At 53.0% G+C, this 24,647-nt stretch overlaps 1 protein-coding gene across 2 annotated transcripts in view; it reads right to left on the bottom strand.

Moving 5' to 3' along the window:
• Nucleotides 1–4,122, bottom strand: part of LOC144668781 (volume-regulated anion channel subunit LRRC8D-like) — a 28,461-nt gene extending 24,339 nt beyond the window's left edge. For both annotated transcript variants that reach the window (XM_078531114.1, XM_078531115.1), the window contains exon 1: nucleotides 3,989–4,122. The gene's annotated coding sequence lies outside the window, so the exon portion shown is untranslated. The remainder of the gene's footprint in view (nucleotides 1–3,988) is intronic.
• Nucleotides 4,123–24,647: the final 20,525 nt, after the last annotated feature.

The following is a 24,647-nucleotide window of genomic DNA, read 5'->3' as shown; positions in this document are numbered from 1 at the left end:
CAGGTTTATAGAGAGTGGAAGATAGTTGATGAGGGGGTAACTGAGTGAGGGGGTAACTCGATGAAGGGGTAACTGACTGAGTGTGCATGTGATTGTGTGTGTGCGTGTGATTGTGCGTGGTCATGTGATTTTGTGTGTGCGTGTGATTGCATGTGTGTGTGATTGTGCATGTCTGTGCGTGTGATTGTGCGTGTGTATCATTGTGCATCTGCGTGTGATTGTGCATGTGTGTGCATGTGATTGTGTGCGCGTGTCATTGTGTGTGTGCATGTGATTGCGTGTGTGCATGTGATTGTGTGTGTGTGTGATTGTGCATGTGTGTGCATGTGATTGTGCATGTGCGGGTGATTGTGCGTGTGCATGAGATTGTGTGTGTGCGTGTGATTGTGCATGTGTGTGCATGTGATTGTGCATGTGCGTATGATTGTGCGTGTGCATGTGATTGTGTGTGTGCGTGTGATTGTGCATGTGTGTGTGCATGTGATTGTCTATGCGTGTCATTGTGTGTGCATGTGATTGTGTGTGCATGTGATTGTGCATGTGTGTGCATGTCATTGTGTGTGTGTCATTGTGTGTGTGTGTGTCATTGTGTGTGTGTGTGTCATTGTGTGTGTGTCATTGTGTGTGTTGTTGTGTGTGTGTGTCATTGTGTGTGTCATTGTGTGTGTGTGTGTCATTGTGTTTGTGTCATTGTGTCTGTGTCATTGTGTGCATGTGTGTCATTGTGTGTGTGTGTCATTGTGTGTGTGTGTGTCATTGTGTGTGTGTGTGTGTCTGTGTGTGTGTGTCATTGTGTGTGTGTGCCGTTGTGTGTGTGTCATTGTGTGTGTGTGTGTGTCATTGTGTGTGTGTCATTGTGTGTCTGTGTGTGTCATTGTGTGTGTGCCATTGTGTGTGTGTCATTGTGTGTGTGTCATTGTGTGTGTGTGTGTGTGTGTCATTGTATGCGTGTGTGTGTGTCATTGTGTGTGTGTGTGTCTGTGTGTGTGTGTGTCATTGTGTGCGTGTCATTGTGTGTGTGTTTGTGTCATTGTGTGTGTGTCATTGTGTGTGTCATTGTGTGTGTCATTTTGTGTGTGTGTGTCATTGTGTGTGTGTGTCATTGTGTGTGTGAGTCATTGTGTGTGTGTCATTGTGTGTGCATGTCATTGTGTGTGTCATTGTGTGTGTGTGTGTGTGTGTGTCTGTGTGTATGTGTCACTGTGTGCGTGTGTGTGTCATTTTGTATGTGTGTGTGTGTCATTGTGTGTGTGTCATTGTGTGTGTCATTGTGTGTGTGTGTCATTGTGTGTGTGTGTCATTGTGTGTGTGTGTGTGTCATTGTGTGTGTGTGTGTGTCTGTGTGTGTGTGTCATTGTGTGTGTGCGTGTGAGTGTCATTGTGTGTGAGTGTGTCATTGTGTGTGTGTGTCATTGTGTGTGTATGTCATTGTGTGTGTGTGTGTCATTGTGTGTGTCATTGTGTGTGTGTGTGTCATTGTGTGTGTGTGTCATTGTGTGTGTGAGTCATTGTGTGTGTGTCATTGTGTGTGTGTGTCATTGTGTGTGTGAGTCATTGTGTGTGTGTCATTGTGTGTGCATGTCATTGTGTGTGTCATTGTGTGTGTGTGTGTGTGTGTCTGTGTGTATGTGTCACTGTGTGCGTGTGTGTGTCATTTTGTATGTGTGTGTGTCATTGTGTGTGTCATTGTGTGTGTGTGTGTGTGTGTCTGTGTGTATGTGTCACTGTGTGCGTGTGTGTGTCATTTTGTATGTGTGTGTGTCATTGTGTGTGTGTCATTGTGTGTGTCATTGTGTGTGTGTGTCATTGTGTGTGTGTGTCATTGTGTGTGTGTCATTGTGTGTGCATGTCATTGTGTGTGTGTGTGTGTGTGTGTCATTGTGTGTGTGTGTGTGTCTGTGTGTGTGTGTCATTGTGTGTGTGTGTGTCATTGTGTGTGTGCGTGTGAGTGTCATTGTGTGTGTGTGTGTCATTGTGTGTGTGTGTGTCATTGTGTGTGTATGTCATTGTGTGTGTGTGTGTCATTGTGTGTGTGTGTCTGTGTCATTGTGTGCGTGTGTGTGTCATTGTGTGTGTGTGTCACTGTGTGTGTGTGTGTCATTATGTGTGTGTGTCTGTGTGTGTGTCATTGTGTGTGTGTCATTGTGTGTGTGTGTCATTGTGTGTGTGTCATTGTGTGTGTCTGTGTGTGCGATTGTGTGTGTGTGATTGTGTGTGTGTGTGTCATTGTGTGTGTGTGTGTGTGATTGTGTGTGTGTGATTGTGTGTGTGTGTGTGTCATTGTGTGTGTGTGTGTGTGTGTCATTGTGTGGGTGTCATTGTGTGTGCGTGTTTGTGCCATTGTGTGTGTGTGTGTCATTGTGTGTGTGCATGTGTGTGTGTCATTGTGTGTGTGTGTCATTGTGTGTGTGTGTCATTCTGTGTGTGTCATTGTCTGTGTGTCATTGTGTGTGCATGTGCGTGTGTCATTGTGTGTGTGTCATTGTGTGTGTGTGTTTGTGTCATTGTGTGTGTGTCATTGTGTGTATGTGTCATTGTGTGTGTGTGTCACTGTGTGTGTGTGTCACTGTGTGTGTGTCATTGTGTGTGCGTATCATTGTGTGTGTGTGTGTCATTGTGTGTTTCATTGTGTGTTTGTGTGTGTGTCTGTGTGTGTGTCATTGTGTGTGTATCATTGCGTGTGTTAGTCAGGGTGAGTGAGGGAGTCTCTCCCTCAGAGTGAGTGAGGGAGTGAGGGAGTCTCTCCCTCAGGGTGAGTGAGGGAGTGAGGGAGTCTCTCCCTCAGAGTGAGTGAGGGAGCGAGAGAGTCTCTCCCTCAGGGTTAGTGAGGGAGTCTCTCCCTCAGGGTGAGTGAGGGAGCGAGGGAGTCTCTCCCTCAGGGTTAGTGAGGGAGTGAGGGAGTCTCTCCCTCAGGGTGAGTGAGGGAGCGAGGGAGTCTCTCCCTCAGGGTTAGTGAGGGAGTGAGGGAGTCTCTCCCTCAGGGTGAGTGAGGGAGTCTCTCCCTCAGGGTGAGTGAGGGAGCGAGGGAGTCTCTCCCTCAGGGTGAGTGAGGGAGTGAGAGAGTCTCTCCCTCAGGGTGAGTGAGGGAGTCTCTCCCTCAGGGTGAGTGAGGGAGTCTCTCCCTCAAGGTTAGTGAGGGAGTCTCTCCCTCAGGGTTAGTGAGGGAGTCTCTCCCTCAGGGTGAGTGAGGGAGTGAGGGAGTCTCTCCCTCAGGGTTAGTGAGGGAGTCTCTCCCTCAGGGTGAGTGAGGGAGCGAGGGAGTCTCTCCCTCAGGGTTAGTGAGGGAGCGAGGGAGTCTCTCCCTCAGGGTTAGTGAGGGAGCGAGGGAGTCTCTCCCTCAGGGTGAGTGAGGGAGTCTCTCCCTCAGGGTGAGTGAGAGAGTCTCTCCCTCAGGGTTAGTGAGGGAGTCTCTCCCTCAGGGTGAGTGAGGGAGCGAGGGAGTCTCTCCCTCAGGGTTAGTGAGGGAGCGAGGGAGTCTCTCCCTCAGGGTGAGTGAGGGAGCGAGGGAGTCTCTCCCTCAGGGTGAGTGAGGGAGCGAGGGAGTCTCTCCCTCAGGGTGAGTGAGGGAGCGAGGGAGTCTCTCCCTCAGGGTGAGTGAGAGAGTCTCTCCCTCAGGGTTAGTGAGGGAGTCTCTCCCTCAGGGTGAGTGAGGGAGTGAGGGAGCCTCTCCCTCAGGGTGAGTGAGGGACCCTCTTCCCCTTCCCTGTCAGGATTGAGGTCAGGCAGTGGAGAGTTTGTGTGTCCTCAGCGTTAAGGATGGAGTGAGAGGGGGAGCCGGGGTCATGGTGTCTTGACCCACTCCCCCAGGGTTAAGAGCTGTGAGTAGGGGAAGGGGCTGTCTGTGTGTGAACAGGAGTATCCACAGCCTTTAGCTATGTGGGAGAGGGCTGCCCAGATGGAGCGAGTGCAGGACCTGGCCTCTGGAGAGCTGTCAGTTTGTTGTTGGAGATTCACTTCCTCAGTCGGAGATATAAAACGGTGTACTCACTGTGAACAGAACACGTCAGCAACAGGAAATCCCAGTGACAGGCCGACCAATGTGTCAGTGCCAGTCACAACATGGCCACGGCCGGCCTCTCTTTGCTCTTTGATCTCTCTCTGTCCGTATCCCCCACCCCCACCCCCACCTTCTGTCCCCGTCTCTCACTTTCTCTCCTTTTCTCCCCCTCCGTCTCTTTCTTTGTATTTTTCTCCCTCTTTCTGTCCCTCTCTCTCCTTGGCCCTTTTCCCTCTCTCTCTCTCTCTCTCTCTCCCTCTCTCTCGCTTTCTCTCCCCCTATCTCTCTCTACCTCTCCCTCCCTCTCCCCCTCGCACTCTCTCTCTTCCCCCTTTGCCTCTCTCACTCTCCCACTCGCTCTATCTCTCTCTCCCCTCTCCCCCACCTCTATCTCTCTCTCTCTCTCCCCCCTCTGTCCCTCTCTCTCCCCCCTCCTGTCCCTCTCTCTCTCCCCCCTCTGTCCCTCTCTCTCTCCCCACTCTGTCCCTCTCTCCCTCCCTCTCTCCCTTTCCCTCCCCCTCTCCCTCTCTCTAAAGTTAGCTGCTGAACTCCATTTTTGCTCTTTGAGCTGTCAGTCAGAGCTGGTCTGGCTTTGTGCTCTTAAAAACTCACGTGACCTGACTTTTCTGTGGCAAGTTGCTATAGCGACTCAAGGTTGCCTAGAGCGAGTTTAACAAAACTCAGAAAAACAGAATTTGTTTTTCAACGTAATCTGTTACAGCTGATTAAAGGCCAGGAGAGGGGGAGGGAAAGGAGAGAAAAAGGAGAGGGGAGGGGAGGGGAGGGAGAGGGGGAGGGGAGGGGAGGGAGAGGGGGAGGGGGAGAGGCAAGGTGAGACCAGAGGAATAAGAGGGAATGGAGAAGTAGAGGGGAAAGGCAGCGGGAAATAGAAGCAGGGAGGGTAGAGAGGAGATGAATGGTGGAGAATGGGAAGAGGAGGGGAGAGAAAGAGCGAGAAAAAGGTAGAGGAAGAGTGGGGAGTGGGAGGAGAGGATAGAGGAAGCAAGCGAAGCATAGGAGGGAAGGGCAGTAAGGAGGGGAGAGGAGGAGAAAGGAGGGGACGGAATCTCCAATGTGATACGGTGCGATGTGATATGGCTGGTGCCATGTGACACAGTGAAATGCGATGCAGAGCAAAATGTGTCATGTGGTACAGCGTCATGTGAAATGGCGTTGTGTGATAAGTTGCGACGTGATGCGGTGCGATGTGATATGGTGCGATGTGTTACGATGAGATGTGATACGGTGCGATGTGTTACGATGAGATGTGATACGGTGCGATGTGTTACGATGTGATGTGATACAATGCGACGTGATACGATGCGACGTGATGCGGTGCAATGTGTTACGATGTGATGTGATACGATGCGACGTGATACGATGCGACGTGATGCGGTGCGATGTGTTACGATGCGACGTGATACGATGCGAAGAGATACGGTGCGATGTGATACGGTGCGATGAGATACGATGCGACGTGATATGATGCGATGTGTTACGATGTGATGTGATACAGTGCGACGTGATACGATGCGACGTGATACAATGTGATGTGTTACGATGTGATTTGATACGGGACGATGTGATACGATGCGATGTGTTACGGTGTGATGTGTTACGATGCGATGTGTTACGATGCGATGTGTTACGGTGCGATGTATTACGATGCGATGTGATACGGTGCGATGAGATACGATGCGATGTGTTACGATGTGATGTGATACAGTGCGACGTGATACGATGCGACGTGATACGATGTGATGTGTTACGATGTGATTTGATACGGGGCGATGTGATACGATGCGATGTGTTACGATGCGATGTGTTACGATGCGATGTGTTACGATGCGACGTGATACGATGCGACGTGATACGATGTGATGTGATGCGATGCGACGTGATGCGGTGCGACGTGATGCGCTGCGATGTGATACGATGCGATGTGTTACGATGCGACGTGATGCGGTGCGACGTGATACGGTGCGACGTGATACGATGCGACGTGATGCGGTGTGACGTGATACGATGCGATGTGATACGATGCGACGTGATGCGGTGTGACGTGATACGATGTGACGTGATGCGGTGCGATGAGAGATGATGCGATGTGATGCGATGCGACGTGATGCGGTGCGACGTGATGCGGTGCGACGTGATACGATGCGACGTGATGCGGTGCGATGAGAGACGATGCGATGTGATGCGATGCGACGTGATGCGGTGCGACGTGATACGATGCGATGTGATACGATGCGACGTGATACGATGCGACGTGATACGATGCGACGTGATGCGGTGCGACGTGATGCGGTGTGATGTGATACGATGCAATGTGTTACGATGCAACGTGATGCGGTGCGACGTGATACGGTGCGATGTGATACGATGCAACGTGATGTGGTGTGACGTGATACGATGCGACGTGATACGATGCGACGTGATACGATGCGACGTGATACGATGCGACGTGATACGATGCGACGTGATGCGGTGCGACGTGATACGATGCGACGTGATGCGGTGCGACGTGATACGATGCGACGTGATACGATGCGACGTGATACGATGCGACGTGATGCGACGTGATGCGGTGCAATGTGATACGATGCAACGTGATGCGATGTGATACGGTGCAATGTGTTATGATGCGATGTGTTACGATGCGATGTGTTACGATGCGATGTGATGCGGTGCGATGTGTTACGATGCAATGTGATACGGTGCAATGTGTTACGGTGTGATGTGTTATGGTGCGATGTGATACGATGCGATGTGATACGATGCGACGTGATGCGGTGCGACGTGATACAATGCGATGTGATACGATGCGACGTGATACGATGCGACGTGATGCGGTGCGATGTGATACGATGCGATGTGATACGATGCGACGTGATACGGTGCGACGTGATGCGGTGCGACGTGATACGATGCGATGTGATACGATGCGACGTGATACGATGCGACGTGATGCGGTGCGATGAGATACGATGCGACGTGATACGATGTGACGTGATGCGGTGCGATGAGATACGATGCGATGTGATACGATGCGACGTGATGCGGTGCGATGAGATACGATGCGATGTGATACGATGCGACGTGATGCGGTGCGATGAGATACGATGCGATGTGATACGATGCGACGTGATGCGGTGCGACGTGATACGATGTGACGTGATACGATGCGATGTGATATGATGCGATGTGATACGGTGCAATGTGATACGATGCAACGTGATGCGACGTGATGCGGTGCGACGTGATGCGGTGCAATGTGATACGATGCAACGTGATGCGATGTGATACGGTGCGATGTGTTATGATGCGATGTGTTACGATGCGATGTGTTACGACGTGATGTGATACGATGCGACGTGATGCGGTGCGACGTGATACGATGCGACGTGATACGATGCGACGTGATACGATGTGACGTGATGCGGTGCGACGTGATACGATGTGACGTGATACAATGCGATGTGATGCGGTGCGATGTGTTACGATGCGACGTGATGCGGTGCAATGTGATACGATGCAACGTGATGCGACGTGATGCGGTGCGACGTGATGCGGTGCGATGTGTTACGATGCAACGTGATGCGATGTGATACGGTGCGATGTGTTATGATGCAATGTGTTACGATGCGATGTGTTACGACGCGATGTGATACGATGCGACGTGATGCGGTGCGATGTGTTACGATGCAATGTGATACGATGCAACGTGATGCGGTGCGATGTGTTACGATGCGACGTGATGCGGTGCAATGTGATACGATGCAACGTGATGCGACGTGATGCGGTGCAATGTGATACGATGCAACGTGATGCGATGTGATACGGTGCGATGTGTTATGATGCGATGTGTTACGATGCGATGTGTTACGACGTGATGTGATACGATGCGACGTGATGCGGTGCGACGTGATACGATGCGACGTGATACGATGCGACGTGATACGATGTGACGTGATGCGGTGCGACGTGATACGATGTGACGTGATACAATGCGATGTGATGCGGTGCGATGTGTTACGATGCGACGTGATGCGGTGCAATGTGATACGATGCAACGTGATGCGACGTGATGCGGTGCGACGTGATGCGGTGCGATGTGTTACGATGCAACGTGATGCGATGTGATACGGTGCGATGTGTTATGATGCAATGTGTTACGATGCGATGTGTTACGACGCGATGTGATACGATGCGACGTGATGCGGTGCGATGTGTTACGATGCAATGTGATACGATGCGACGTGATGCGGTGCGATGTGTTACGATGCGACGTGATGCGGTGCAATGTGATACGATGCAACGTGATGCGACGTGATGCGGTGCGACGTGATGCGGTGCGATGTGTTACGATGCAACGTGATGCGATGTGATACGGTGCGATGTGTTATGATGCAATGTGTTACGACGCGATGTGTTACGACGCGATGTGATACGATGCGACGTGATGCGGTGCGATGTGTTACGATGCAATGTGATACGGTGCAATGTGTTATGGTGCAATGTGTTACGGTGCGACGTGATGCGATGCGACGTGATGCGATGCGACGTGATGCGGTGCGACGTGATACGATGTGACGTGATACGATGCGACATGATGCGGTGCGATGTGATATGATGCAACGTGATGCGGTGCGACGTGATACTATGCGATGTGATACGATGCGACGTGATACGATGCGACGTGATGCGGTGCGACGTGATACGATGCGATGTGATATGATGCGACGTGATGCGGTGCGATGAGATACGATGCGATGTGATACGATGCGACGTGATGCGGTGCGACGTGATACAATGCGACGTGATGCGGTGCGACGTGATACGATGCGACGTGATACGATGCGACGTAATACGATGTGACGTAATGCAGTGCGACGTGATACGATGTGACGTGATACAATGCGATGTGATACGATGCGATGTGATACGGTGCGACGTGATACGATGCGATGTGATACGATGCGATGTGATGCGGTGCGATGTGTTACGATGCGACGTGATGCGGTGCAATGTGATACGATGCAACGTGATGCGACGTGATGCGGTGCGACGTGATGCGGTGCGATGTGTTACGATGCAACGTGATGCGATGTGATACGGTGCGATGTGTTATGATGCAATGTGTTATGATGCGATGTGTTACGACGCGATGTGATACGATGCGACGTGATGCGGTGCGATGTGTTACGATGCAATGTGATACGGTGCAATGTGTTATGGTGCAATGTGTTACGGTGCGACGTGATGCGATGCGACGTGATGCGGTGCGACGTGATACGATGCGACGTGATACGATGCGACGTGATGCGGTGCGACGTGATACAATGCGATGTGATACGATGCGACGTGATACGATGCGACATGATGCGGTGCGATGTGATATGATGCAACGTGATGCGGTGCGACGTGATACTATGCGATGTGATACGATGCGACGTGATACGATGCGACGTGATGCGGTGCGACGTGATACGATGCGATGTGATACGATGCGACGTGATACGATGCGACGTGATGCGGTGCGATGAGATACGATGCGACGTGATACGATGCGACGTGATGCGGTGCGATGAGATACGATGCGATGTGATACGATGCGACGTGATGCGGTGCGATGAGATACGATGCGATGTGATATGATGCGACGTGATGCGGTGCGACGTGATGCGGTGCGACGTGATACGATGCGACGTGATACGATGCGACGTGATACGATGCGATGTGATACGGTGCGACGTGATGCGGTGCGACGTGATGCGGTGCGATGAGATAAGATGCGATGTGATACGATGCGACGTGATGCGGTGCGACGTGATACGATGCGACGTGATACGATGCGACGTGATGCGGTGCGACGTGATACGATGCGATGTGATACGATGCGACGTGATGCGTTGCGACGTGATACAATGCGATGTGATACGATGCGATGTGATACGATGCGACGTGATACGATGCGACGTGATACGTTGCGACGTGATACGAGGCGACGTGATGCGGTGCGACGTGATACGATGCGACGTGATACGATGTGACGTGATACGATGCGACGTGATGCGGTGCGATGAGATACGATGCGACGTGATGCGGTGCGACGAGATACGATGCGACGTGATACGATGCGACGTGATGCGGTGCGACATGATACGATGCGACGTGATGCGGTGCGATGTGATACGGTGCGACGTGATGCGGTGCGACGTGATACGGTGCGAAGTGATGCGGTGCGACGTGATACGATGCGACGTGATGCGGTGCGACGTGATGCGGTGCGACATGATACGGTGCGACGTGATACGGTGCGACGTGATGCGGTGCGATGAGATACGATGCGACGCGATGCAGTGCGACGTGATACGGTGAGATTTTATACGATGTGACGCGATGCGGTGCGACGTGATACGATGCGATGTGTTACGATGCGACGTGATACGATGCGACGTGATACGGTGCGATGTGATACGATGCAATGTGTTAGGATGCGACGTGATACGATGCGACGTGATACGATGTGACGTGATACGATGCGACGCGATGCGGTGCGACGTGATGCGGTGCGATGAGATACGATGCGACGCGATGCGGTGCGACGTGATACGATGCGACGTGATACAGTGCGACGTGATACAGTGCGATGTGATACGGTGCGATGTGATACGGTGCGATGTGATACGATGCGACGTGATACGATGCGATGTGATACGATGCGATGTGATACGATGCGATGTGTTACGATGCGATGTGATACGATGCGACGTGATATGATGCGATGTGATACGATGCGACATGATGCGGTGCGATGTGATACGATGCGACATGATGCGGTGCGATGTGATACGATGCGACGTGATACAGTGCGACGTGATACAGTGCGATGTGATACGGTGCGATGTGATACGGTGCGATGTGATACGATGCGACGTGATACGATGCGATGTGATACGATGCGATGTGATACGATGCGATGTGTTACGATGCGATGTGATACGATGCGACGTGATATGATGCGATGTGATACGATGCGACATGATGCAGTGCGATGTGATACGATGCGACATGATGCGGTGCGATGTGATACGATGCGACGTGATACGGTGCGATGTGATACGATGCGACGTGATACGGTGCGATGTGATACGATGCGACGTGATGCGGTGCGATGAGATACGATGCGACGCGACGCGGTGCGACGTGATACGGTGAGATGTGATACGATGTGACGTGATGCGGTGCGACGTGATACGATGCGATGTGTTACGATGCAACGTGATACGATGCGACGTGATACGGTGCAATGTGATACGATGCAATGTGTTAGGATGCGACCGTGATACGATGCGACGTGATACGGTGCGATGTGATACGATGTGACGTGATGCGGTGCGATGTGATATGATGCAATGTGTTACGATGCGACGTGATATGATGTGACGTGATGCGGTGCAACATGATACGGTGCGACGTGATACGGTGCGATGTGTTACGATGTGATTTGATACGGTGCAACATGATACGGTGCGATGTGATACGATGCGATGTGATACGGTGCGATGTGATACGATGCGACGTGATACGATGCGATGTGTTATGGTGCGATGTGATACGGTGCGACGTGATACGATGCGATGTGATACGGTGCGATGTGATACGATGCGATGTGTTACGGTGCGATGTGATACGATGCGATGTGTTATTGTGCGATGTGATACGGTGCAACGTGATACGATGCGATGTGATACGGTGCGATGTGATACGATGCGATGTGTTACGGTGCGATGTGTTACGATGCGATGTGATACGGTGCGATGTGATACGGTGCGACGTGTTACGGTGCGACGTGTTACGGTGCGATGTGTTACGATGCGATGTGCTACGATGCAATGTGATACGGTGCAATGTGTTACGGTGCGATGTGATATGATGCGATGTGTTACAGTGCGATGTGATACGATGCGATATGTTATGGTGCGATGTGATACGATGCGACGTGATACGATGCGACGTGATGCGGTGCGACGTGATACGATGCGATGTGATACGATGCGACGTGATACGATGCGACGTGATGCGGTGCGATGAGATACGATGCGACGTGATACGATGCGACGTGATGCGGTGCGATGAGATACGATGCGATGTGATACGATGCGACGTGATGCGGTGCGATGAGATACGATGCGATGTGATATGATGCGACGTGATGCGGTGCGACGTGATGCGGTGCGACGTGATACGATGCGACGTGATACGATGCGACGTGATACGATGCGATGTGATACGGTGCGACGTGATGCGGTGCGACGTGATGCGGTGCGATGAGATAAGATGCGATGTGATACGATGCGACGTGATGCGGTGCGACGTGATACGATGCGACGTGATACGATGCGACGTGATGCGGTGCGACGTGATACGATGCGATGTGATACGATGCGACGTGATGCGTTGCGACGTGATACAATGCGATGTGATACGATGCGATGTGATACGATGCGACGTGATACGATGCGACGTGATACGTTGCGACGTGATACGAGGCGACGTGATGCGGTGCGACGTGATACGATGCGACGTGATACGATGTGACGTGATACGATGCGACGTGATGCGGTGCGATGAGATACGATGCGACGTGATGCGGTGCGACGAGATACGATGCGACGTGATACGATGCGACGTGATGCGGTGCGACATGATACGATGCGACGTGATGCGGTGCGATGTGATACGGTGCGACGTGATGCGGTGCGACGTGATACGGTGCGAAGTGATGCGGTGCGACGTGATACGATGCGACGTGATGCGGTGCGACGTGATGCGGTGCGACATGATACGGTGCGACGTGATACGGTGCGACGTGATGCGGTGCGATGAGATACGATGCGACGCGATGCAGTGCGACGTGATACGGTGAGATTTTATACGATGTGACGCGATGCGGTGCGACGTGATACGATGCGATGTGTTACGATGCGACGTGATACGATGCGACGTGATACGGTGCGATGTGATACGATGCAATGTGTTAGGATGCGACGTGATACGATGCGACGTGATACGATGTGACGTGATACGATGCGACGCGATGCGGTGCGACGTGATGCGGTGCGATGAGATACGATGCGACGCGATGCGGTGCGACGTGATACGATGCGACGTGATACAGTGCGACGTGATACAGTGCGATGTGATACGGTGCGATGTGATACGGTGCGATGTGATACGATGCGACGTGATACGATGCGATGTGATACGATGCGATGTGATACGATGCGATGTGTTACGATGCGATGTGATACGATGCGACGTGATATGATGCGATGTGATACGATGCGACATGATGCGGTGCGATGTGATACGATGCGACATGATGCGGTGCGATGTGATACGATGCGACGTGATACAGTGCGACGTGATACAGTGCGATGTGATACGGTGCGATGTGATACGGTGCGATGTGATACGATGCGACGTGATACGATGCGATGTGATACGATGCGATGTGATACGATGCGATGTGTTACGATGCGATGTGATACGATGCGACGTGATATGATGCGATGTGATACGATGCGACATGATGCGGTGCGATGTGATACGATGCGACATGATGCAGTGCGATGTGATACGATGCGACGTGATACGGTGCGATGTGATACGATGCGACGTGATACGGTGAGATGTGATACGATGCGATGTGATACGGTGCGATGTGATACGATGCGACGTGATGCGGTGCGATGAGATACGATGCGACGCGACGCGGTGCGACGTGATACGGTGAGATGTGATACGATGTGACGTGATGCGGTGCGACGTGATACGATGCGATGTGTTACGATGCAACGTGATACGATGCGACGTGATACGGTGCAATGTGATACGATGCAATGTGTTAGGATGCGACCGTGATACGATGCGACGTGATACGGTGCGATGTGATACGATGTGACGTGATGCGGTGCGATGTGATATGATGCAATGTGTTACGATGCGACGTGATATGATGTGACGTGATGCGGTGCAACATGATACGGTGCGACGTGATACGGTGCGATGTGTTACGATGTGATTTGATACGGTGCAACATGATACGGTGCGATGTGATACGATGCGATGTGATACGGTGCGATGTGATACGATGCGACGTGATACGATGCGATGTGTTATGGTGCGATGTGATACGGTGCGACGTGATACGATGCGATGTGATACGGTGCGATGTGATACGATGCGATGTGTTACGGTGCGATGTGATACGATGCGATGTGTTATTGTGCGATGTGATACGGTGCAACGTGATACGATGCGATGTGATACGGTGCGATGTGATACGATGCGATGTGTTACGGTGCGATGTGATACGATGCGATGTGTTATGGTGCGATGTGCTACGGTGCGATGTGTTACGATGCGATGTGATACGGTGCGATGTGATACGGTGCGACGTGTTACGGTGCGACGTGTTACGGTGCGATGTGTTACGATGCGATGTGCTACGATGCAATGTGATACGGTGCAATGTGTTACGGTGCGATGTGATATGATGCGATGTGTTACAGTGCGATGTGATACGATGCGATATGTTATGGTGCGATGTGATACGATGCAATGTGATACGGTGCAATGTGTTACGGTGCGATGTGATGCAATGCGACGTGATATGATGTGACGTGATGTGATATGACGTGATAGGATGCGACGTGATGCGGTGCGATGTGTTACGATGCGATGTGATACGATGCGATGTGTTACGATGCGATGTGACACGGTGCGATGTGAATCGGTGTGACGTGATACAGGGTGATGCGGTGCGATGTGTTACGATGCGATGTGACGCGGTGCGATGTGTTACGATGCGACGTGATACGGTGCGATGTGTTACGATGCGACACGATACGATGCGATGTGTTACGGTGCGATGTGATACGGTGTGATGTGTTACGGTGCGATGTGATACGATGCGATGTGTTACGATGCGACGTGATGTGGTGCGATGTGATACGGTGCGACGTGATACGATGCGATGTGTTATGATGCGATGTGATATGATGCGATGTGATACGATGCGATGTGTTACGGTGCAATGTGATCCGGTGCGATGTGTTACGATGCGATGTGATACGATGCGATGTGTTACGGTGCGATCTGATACGGTGCGATGTGTTACGGTGCGATCTGATACGGTGCGATGTGTTACGGTGCGATGTGTTACGGTGCGATGAGATACGATGCGATGTGATACGATGCGATGAGATACGCTGCAACCTGATACGATGCGACGTGATGCGGTGCGATGTGTTATGATGTGAAGAGATACGGTGCGACGTGATACGGTGCGACGTGATACGATGCGATGTGATGCAGTGCGACGTGATACGGTGCGATGTGTTACGATGCGATGAGATACGGTGCGATGTGTTATGATGCGATCTGATACGGTGCGATGTGTTACGGTGCGATCTGATACGGTGCGATGTGTTACGGTGCGATGTGTTACGGTGCGATGAGATACGATGCGATGTGATACGATGCGATGAGATACGCTGCAACCTGATACGATGCGACGTGATGCGGTGCGATGTGTTATGATGTGAAGAGATACGGTGCGACGTGATACGGTGCGACGTGATACGATGCGATGTGATGCAGTGCGACGTGATACGGTGCGATGTGTTACGATGCGATGAGATACGGTGCGATGTGTTATGATGCGATGAGATACGGTGCGATGTGATATGATGCGATGTGATACGATGCGATGTGTTATGGTGCGATGTGATACGGTGCGACGTGATACGGTGCGATGTGATACGATGCGATGTGATGCAGTGCGACGTGATACGGTGCGATGTGTTACGATGCGATGTGATATGGTGCGACGTGATACGGTGCGACGTGATACGGTGCGACGTGATACGATGCGATGTGATGCAGTGCGACGTGATACGGTGCGATGTGTTACGATGCGATGAGATACGGTGCGACATGATACGATGCGACGTGATACGATGCGATGTGTTATGGTGCGATGTGATACGGTGCGATGTGATACGATGCGATGTGATACGATGCGATGTGTTACGGTGCGATGTGTTACGGTGCGATGTGACACGATGCGATGTGTTACGGTGCGATGTGTTACGGTGCGATGAGATACGATGCGATGTGATACGGTCCGACGTGTTACGGTGAGTTACGGTGTGATGTGGTGACATGGTTGGGGGCCCTGTCAACCCCATTTTGGGGGAACCCTCCGCTTGGGTAAACATAGGCTTATCTGAAGCACCAATTTGGAATGTGGAACTGGATCACTGGAACAGAAGGAGGCGGAGCCACTGGGAGAATGTGATGGTGTCCTTACAGAAAACAGGGTGTGAGGTGCTGTAACCGAGGTAGCTGTGGGAGATGGTAAGCTTGTAATGACTACTGGGCTGTGGGAGCATCCGCCGTATTTTGCTCTTCTCTTAATGCTCTGTGAACTCAGGTTCGATTTCCACAAGGCAGATGGTGGAACTGGAGTTCAATGAAAATCTGGATTTGGAAGCCTAATGATGTAAATACCCACCTGGTTCACTAATGTCCTTTAGGGAAGGAAATCTGCCCTTCCCACCTGATCTGCTTACATGTGACTCCAGACCCATAGCAATGTGGTTGACTCTGAAATGGCCATTCAGTTGTCTTAAACCATTCCAGAAAATTGGATAAGGAATGAAATTGGACGGACCATCGATCTAGGCATCGGAAACAACAACGGCAAACTCAGTCCTGTTAACCCTGCAAAGTCCTCCTTACTCATGAGCCAGGTGTGTCAGTGGGTATATGTCATGACCCAGGTATACCAGTGGGTATACCTCATGAGCCAGGTGTACCAGTGGGTATACCTCATGAGCCAGGTGTACCAGTGGGTATACCTCATGAGCCAGGTGTACCAGTGGGTATACCTCATGAGCCAGGTGTACCAGTGGGTATACCTCATGAGCCAGGTGTACCAGTGGGTATACCTCATGAGCCAGGTGTGCCAGTGGGTATACCTCATAACCCAGGTGTACCAGTGGGTATACCTCATGATCCAGGTGTGCCAGTGGACATACCTCATGATCCAGGTGTGCCAGTGGACATACATCATGATCCAGATGTACCAGTGGGTATACCTCATGGCCCAGGTGTGCCAGTGGATATACCTCATGATCCAGGTGTGCAAGTGGATATACCTCATGATCCAGGTGTGCAAGTGGACATACCTCATGATCCAGATGTACCAGTGGGTATACCTCATGGCCCAGGTATACCAGTGGGTATACCTCATGGCCCAGGTATACCAGTGGCTATACCTCATGGCCCAGGTATACCAGTGGGTATACCTCATGAGTCAGGTGTGCCAGTGGGTATACCTCGTGAGCTAGGTCTACAAAAGGATATAGCTCATTGCCAGGTTTACCAGTGGATATAAGTTGTCACTAAGCAGCCAGCATCTGCTTTATCACAGTGACTCAAAGTGACAGGCTGGCTTTTATTGCAAAGAGATTGGGGCACAAGAATAAGGAGGTCTTGTTACAATTGCACAACACTTTGGTGAGACCACACATGCAGCACTGTGCACAGTTTAGGTCTGCACATTTAAGGAAGGATTTCGTTGTATTGGAGGTGGAATGGCAAAGGTTCAATAGATTGGTCCCTGGGATGAGACGCTGAGTAAAATTGAGGCGGTATTCCCCGGAGTTCAGAAGAATGAGAGGTGATCTCATTGAAACGTATAAGATTCTGAAGGAGCTTGACAGGATAGACACTGAGAGTTTGTTTCCACAGGCTGGGGAATCTTGAAAGTCAGGGGCACAGACTCAGGATAAGGGGCCGATTATTTAGAACTGAGATGTGGAGAAATTTCTTCACTCAGAGGGAAAAAGGGAGTGAGCGCCAATGACCCTATCGAGTGGCGGAACAGGCTTTGAAGGGCCATATGACCTACTCCTGCTCCTAATTCTTAAATTGTTTTGAGTGTTAGCCCTCGCATTTCCACATGTCACCCAGTTTACATGTGAGGTGGGTGAGCAGACAATCACCCACTCTGCGAACGCACTTAGACAAGGCCTCTTTGGAGCAAGGGCTGTTGGGGAACCAGGTGACTGGGAGCCTGGGCTGGACCAGTCCCAGAAGCCCTGCTGACTGAGGTGGATTGTCCGCTTCCGGTTGGGAGCATCCCTGGAGTTTTGATTACTTGGCACTCTGACTGTGTGATGCCAGAAGATGGGATTCCTCCGCTGATCTAAAAATGTCAGTGTGCTCACCTTTCCCAATCCGTGGTTAGCTGGATCACGGGCTCTTGCTCCTGGTTTCCTTCCAGCAGCTCTTGTGCAGCAAGTTCCAAGAACCAGGTGGCTTGTGGCAGGGAGCGAGCTGAAACACATTTCAGAGACTCCGCCTGATCGACCAGACCCCTCCCCAATCGCCAAGACCCCTCCCCAATTACCCAGACCCCTCCCCAATCGCCAAGACCCCTCCCCAATTACCCAGACCCCTCCCCAATTACCCAGACCCCTCCCCAATCGCCAAGACCCCTCCCCAATTACCCAGACCCCTCCCCAATTACCCAGACCCCTCCCCAATTACCCAGACCCCTCCCCAATTACCCAGACCCCTCCCCAATTACCCAGACCCCTCCCCAATCGCCAAGACCCCTCCCCAATTACCCAGACCCCTCCCCAATTACCCAGACCCCTCCCCAATCGCCAAGACCCCTCCCCAATTACCCAGACCCCTCCCCAATTACCCAGACCTCTCCCCAATCGCCAAGGCCCCTCCCCAATTACCCAGACCCCTCCCCAATTACCCAGACCCCTCCCCAATCGCCAAGACCCCTCCCCAATTACCCAGACCCCTCCCCAATTACCCAGACCCCTCCCCAATCGCCAAGACCCCTCCCCAATCGCCAAGACCCCTCCCCAATTACCCAGACCTCTCCCCAATCGCCAAGACCCCTCCCCAATCGCCAAGACCCCTCCCCAATTACCCAGACCCCTCCCCAATCGCCAAGACCCCTCCCCAATTACCCAGACCCCTCCCCAATTACCCAGACCCCTCCCCAATTACCCAGACCCCTCCCCAATTACCCAGACCCCTCCCCAATTACTGAGACCACTTCCCAATTACCCAGACCCCTCCCCAATTACCCAGACCCCTCCCCAATTACTGAGTCCCCTCCCCAATTACTGAGACCCCTCCCCAATTACTGAGTCCCCTCCCCAATTACTGAGACCCCTCCCCAAATAACAAGACCCCTCCCCAATTACCAAGACCCCCTCCCCAATTATTGACACCCCTCCCCAGTTACCGAGCCCGCTCCCTAATTTCCGAGACCCCTCCTCAATTACCGAGACCCCTCCCCAATTCCTGAGACCCTTCCCAATTACCGAGACCCCTCCCCAATTCCTGAGACCCTTCCCAATTACTGAGACCCCTCCCCAATTCCTGAGACCCTTCCCAATTACCGAGACCCCTCCCCAATTCCTGAGACCCTTCCCAATTACTGAGACCCCTCCCCAATTCCTGAGACCCTTCCCAATTACCGAGACCCCTCCCCAATTACTGAGACCCCCTCCCCAATTACCAAGACCCCTCCCCAATTACTGAGACCCTTCCCAATTACTGAGACCCCCTCCCCAATTACCAAGACCCCTCCCCAATTACTGAGACCCCCTCCCCAATTACTGAGACCCCCTCCCCAATTACTGAGACCCCCTCCCCAATTACTAAGACCTCTCCCAATTACTGAGACCCCCTCCCCAATTACTGAGACCCCCTCCCCAATTACTAAGACCTCTCCCAATTACTGAGACCCCCTCCCCAATTACTGAGACCCCCTCCCCAATTACTAAGACCTCTCCCAATTACTGAGACCCCTCCCCAATTACTGAGACCCCCTCCCCAATTACTGAGACCCCCTCCCCAATTACTGAGACCCCTCCCCAATTACTGAGACCCCCTCCCCAATTACTGAGACCCCTCCCCAATTACTGAGACCCTTCCCAATTACTGAGACCCCCTCCCCAATTACTGAGACCCCCTCCCCAATTACTAAGACCTCTCCCAATTACTGAGACCCCTCCCCAATTACTGAGACCCTTCCCAATTACTGAGACCCCCTCCCCAATTACTGAGACCCCCTCCCCAATTACCAAGACCCCTCCCCAATTACTGAGACCCTTCCCAATTACTGAGACCCTTCCCAATTACTGAGACCCCCTCCCCAATTACTGAGACCCCCTCCCCAATTACCAAGACCCCTCCCCAATTACTGAGACCCTTCCCAATTACCGAGACCCCTCCCCAATTACTGAGACCCTTCCCAATTACTGAGATCCCTCCCCAATTACTGAGACCCCCTCCCCAATTACAATGACCCCTCCCCAATTACTGAGATCCTATCCCAATAACCAAGTCCCCTCCCAATTACTGAGACTAGTCCCGAATTACTGGAACCCTTCCCCAATTGCCAAGACCCCTCCCCTATTACCGAGACCCTTCCCCAATTACTGAGACCCCTCCTCAATTACTGAATTCTTTCCCCAATTACCGAGACGCATCCCCAATTATTGGGACCCCTCCCCAATTACCGAGACCTCTCCCCAATTACTGAGATTTCTACCAATTTCTGAGACCCTTCCCAATTACTGAGACCCTTCCCAATTACCGAGACCCCTCCTCAATTACTGAGACCCTTCCCAATTACAGAGACCACTCCCCAATTACTGAGACCCATTCCCAATGACAAAGACCTCTCCCCAATTAACAATACCCCTCCCCAATTAACGTGACACCTTCCCAATTATTGAGACCCTTCCACAATTGGAAACCCCACCCCAATAACTGAGAATCCACCCAATTATCGAGGCCCCCTCCCCAATTATTGAGACTCCTCCCCAATTACCAAGGCCTCTCCACAATTAATAAGTCCCCTCCCCAATTATTGAGCTCCCTCCCCAATTACTGAGAGCCCTCCCAATTAGAGACCCCTCCCCAATTACCGGGATCCATCCCCAATTACTGAGAACCCATCCCCAATTACTGAGAGCCCTCCCCAATTACCGAGCCCACTCCCCAATTACCGTGACCCCTCACCAATTATGGAGGCCCCTCCCCAATTACAGAGACCCCTCCCCAATCACTGAGACTCCTCCCCAATTACTGAGACCCCTCCTAATTATAGAGACCCCTCCTTAATTAATGAGACCCCTCCCAATTACTGAGCCCCCCTCACCAATTACGGAGACGCCCCAAATTATTGAGACCCCTCCCCAATTAACGAGACCCCTTCCCAATTAGTGAGACCCCCTTCCCAATTACCAAGAACCCTCCCCAATTACTGAGCCCCTGGTCAATTACTGACTACCCTCCCCAATGACCGAGACCCCTCCCCAATTAACGTGGCCCCTTCCAATTACCGAGAACCTTCCCAATTATTGAGACCCCTCCCCAATTGGAAACTCCTCCCCAATAACTGAGGCCCCACCCAATTATCGAGCCCCCTCCCAATTACCGAGACCCCTCCCCAATTACCGAGGCCCCTCCCCAATTACCGAGGCCCCTCCCCAATTACCGAGACCCCTCCCCAATTACCGAGACTCCTCCCCAATTATCGAGACCCCTCCCAATTACCGCGACCCCTCCACAAATACCGAGACCCCTCCCCAATTACCGGGACTCCTCCCCAATTTCTGAGACCCCTCCATAATTACTGAGATCCCTCCCTAATTACCAAGACCCCTCCCAAATTACCGAGACCCCTCCCAAATTACCGAGACCCCTCCCAAATTACCGAGACCGCTCCGCAACTACTGAGACCCTTCCCATTACTGAGACCTCTTCTCAATTATTGAGACCCCCCAATTACCGAGCACCCTCCCCAATTACCGAGGCCCCTCCCCAATTACCGAGGCCCCTCCCCAATTACCGAGGCCCCTCCCCAATTACCGAGGCCCCTCCCCAATTACCGAGACCCCTCCCCAATTACCGAGACCCCTCCCCAATTACTGAGACCCCTCCCCAATTATTGAGCCCCCTCCCCAATTACTGAGACCCCTCCCCAATTATTGAGACCCCTCCCCAATTACCGAGACTCCTGCCAAAATCTGAGACCCCATTTCAGTTATCACGACCTCCTCCTCAATTACCGAGACCCCTCCCCAAGTACAGAGACCCCTCTCCAATCACCACGACCCCTTCCAATTACCAAGAGCCTTCCCAATTATTGAGACCCCTTCCCAATTAGAGAGCCCCTCTCCAATTACTGAGATCCCTCACCAATTACTGAGACCCCTTCCAAATTACCGCGACACCTCCAATTACTGAGACCCGTTCCGATTACCGAGACCCCTCCCCAATTACCAAGACCCCTCCCCAATCACTGAGACCCATCCCAGATGGCCAAGGCCCCTTCCTAAATAGCAAGACCCCTTACCGATTATCAAGACCCCACCTTGATCACTGAGACCCCTGTGATTGCTCTCTGTGTGTTCACTGCTTTGTGAGTGATGTCACAGAGTGGGATGCTCTGGGATGAGAACCTTAAATCTGAGCTTCCCTTGGGGCAGGGTCGCCAGTTCCAGGAAATCCAGAGTCACTCCAAGAGGGATGGGAAGCCAGGTCTGGAGAAGGGACAAGCCTGGAACTGGAGCAGTCACAATCCACAAGGTGGAGCTAGAGGTACTTCACTCCACCTTCACTGCGTCTGCTCACAGTCATTCCACAGAGAGGACAGTCTGAGTCAACAGGGCCCAGTGTCGGTCAACGGGGACCAATGTGGATGGACAGGGCCCAGTGTGAGTCGACAGGGCCCAGTGTGGATGGACAGGGCCCAGTCAGAGTCGACAGGGCCCAGTGTCGGTCAACAGGGACCAGTGTGGATGGACAGGGCCCAGTCTGAGTCGACAGGGCCCAGTGTCGGTCAACAGGGACCAGTGTGGATGGACAGGGCCCAGTGTGAGTCGACAGGGCCCAGTGTGGATGGACAGGGCCCAGTGTGAGTCGACAGGGCCCAGTGTGGACGGACAGGGCCCAGTGTGAGTCGACAGGGCCCAGTGTGGACGGACAGGGCCCAGTGTGGATGGACAGGGCGCAGTGTGGATGGACAGGGCCCAGTGTGAGTCGACAGGACCCAGTGTGGACGGACAGGGCCCAGTGTGGGTGGACAGGGCCCAGTGTGAGTCGACAGGGCCCAGTGTGGACGGACAGGGCCCAGTGTGGACGGACAGGGCCCAGTGTGGATGGACAGGGCCCAGTGTGAGTTGACAGGGCCCAGTGTGGACGGACAGGGCCCAGTGTGAGTCGACAGGGCCCAGTGTGGATGGACAGGGCCCAGTCTGAGTCGACAGGGCCCAGTGTCGGTCAACAGGGACCAGTGTGGATGGACAGGGCCCAGTCTGAGTCGACAGGGCCCAGTGTCAGTCAACAGGGACCAGTGTGGATGGACAGGGCCCAGTGTGAGTCGACAGGGCCCAGTGTGGATGGACAGGGCCCAATGTGGATGGACAGGGTCCAGTGTGGATGGACAGGGCCCAGTCTGAGTCGACAGGGCCCAGTGTGGATGGACAGGGCCCAGTGTGGACGGACAGGGCCCAGTGTGAGTCAACAGGGCCCAGTGTGGACGGACAGGGCCCAGTGTGGACGGACAGGGCGCAGTGTGGATGGACAGGGCCCAGTGTGAGTCGACAGGGCCCAGTGTGGACGGACAGGGCCCAGTGTGGACGGACAGGGCCCAGTGTGGATGGACAGGGCCCAGTGTGAGTCGACAGGGCCCAGTGTGGACAGACAGGGCCCAGTGTGGACGGACAGGGCCCAGTGTGAGTCGACAGGGCCCAGTGTGGACGGACAGGGCCCAGTGTGGACGGACAGGGCCCAGTGTGGACGGACAGGGCCCAGTGTGAGTCGACAGGGCCCAGTGTGAGTCGACAGGGCCCAGTGTGGATGGACATGTCCCAGTGTTGGTCAACAGGGACCAGTGTGAGTCAACAGGGTCCAGTGTGGATGGACAGGGCCCAGTGTGAGCCGGCAGGGCCCAGTGTGGATGGACAGGGCCCAGTGTGAGTTGACAGGGCCCAGTGTGGATGGACATGGTCCAGTGTGGATGGACGTGGTCCAGTGTGGATGGACATGGTCCAGTGTGGATGGACGTGGTCCAGTGTGGATGGACGTGGTCCAGTGTGGATACACATGGTCCAGTGTGAATCGACAGGGCCCAGTGTGGATGGACATGGTCCAGTGTGGATGGACATGGTCCAGTGTAAGTCGACAGGGCCCAGTGTGAGTCGACAGGGCCCAGTGTGTGTCGGCAGGGCCCAGTGTGGATGGACATGGTCCAGTGTGGATGGACAGGGCCCAGTTTGGATGGACATGGTCCAGTGTAGATGGACAGGGCCCAGTGTGGATGGACATGGTCCAGTGTGGATGGACAGGGCCCAGTGTGGATGGACAGGGCCCAGTGTGGATGGACAGGGCTCAGTTTGGGCTGATGGGGCTCAATGTGGATGGACAGGGTCCAGTGTAGATGGACAGGGCCCAGTGTAGATGGACAGGGCCCAGTGTAGATGGACAGAGTCCAGTTTGGGTGGAAATGGCCCAATGTGGACAGACA

This window comes from Cetorhinus maximus, chromosome 28 (genome assembly GCF_964194155.1).
Source record: "Cetorhinus maximus chromosome 28, sCetMax3.hap1.1, whole genome shotgun sequence".
NCBI classification, from domain to species: domain Eukaryota; kingdom Metazoa; phylum Chordata; class Chondrichthyes; order Lamniformes; family Cetorhinidae; genus Cetorhinus; species Cetorhinus maximus.
Note: the sequence above shows the minus strand (reverse complement) of the source record. Positions and strands in the feature narration are given on the sequence as shown.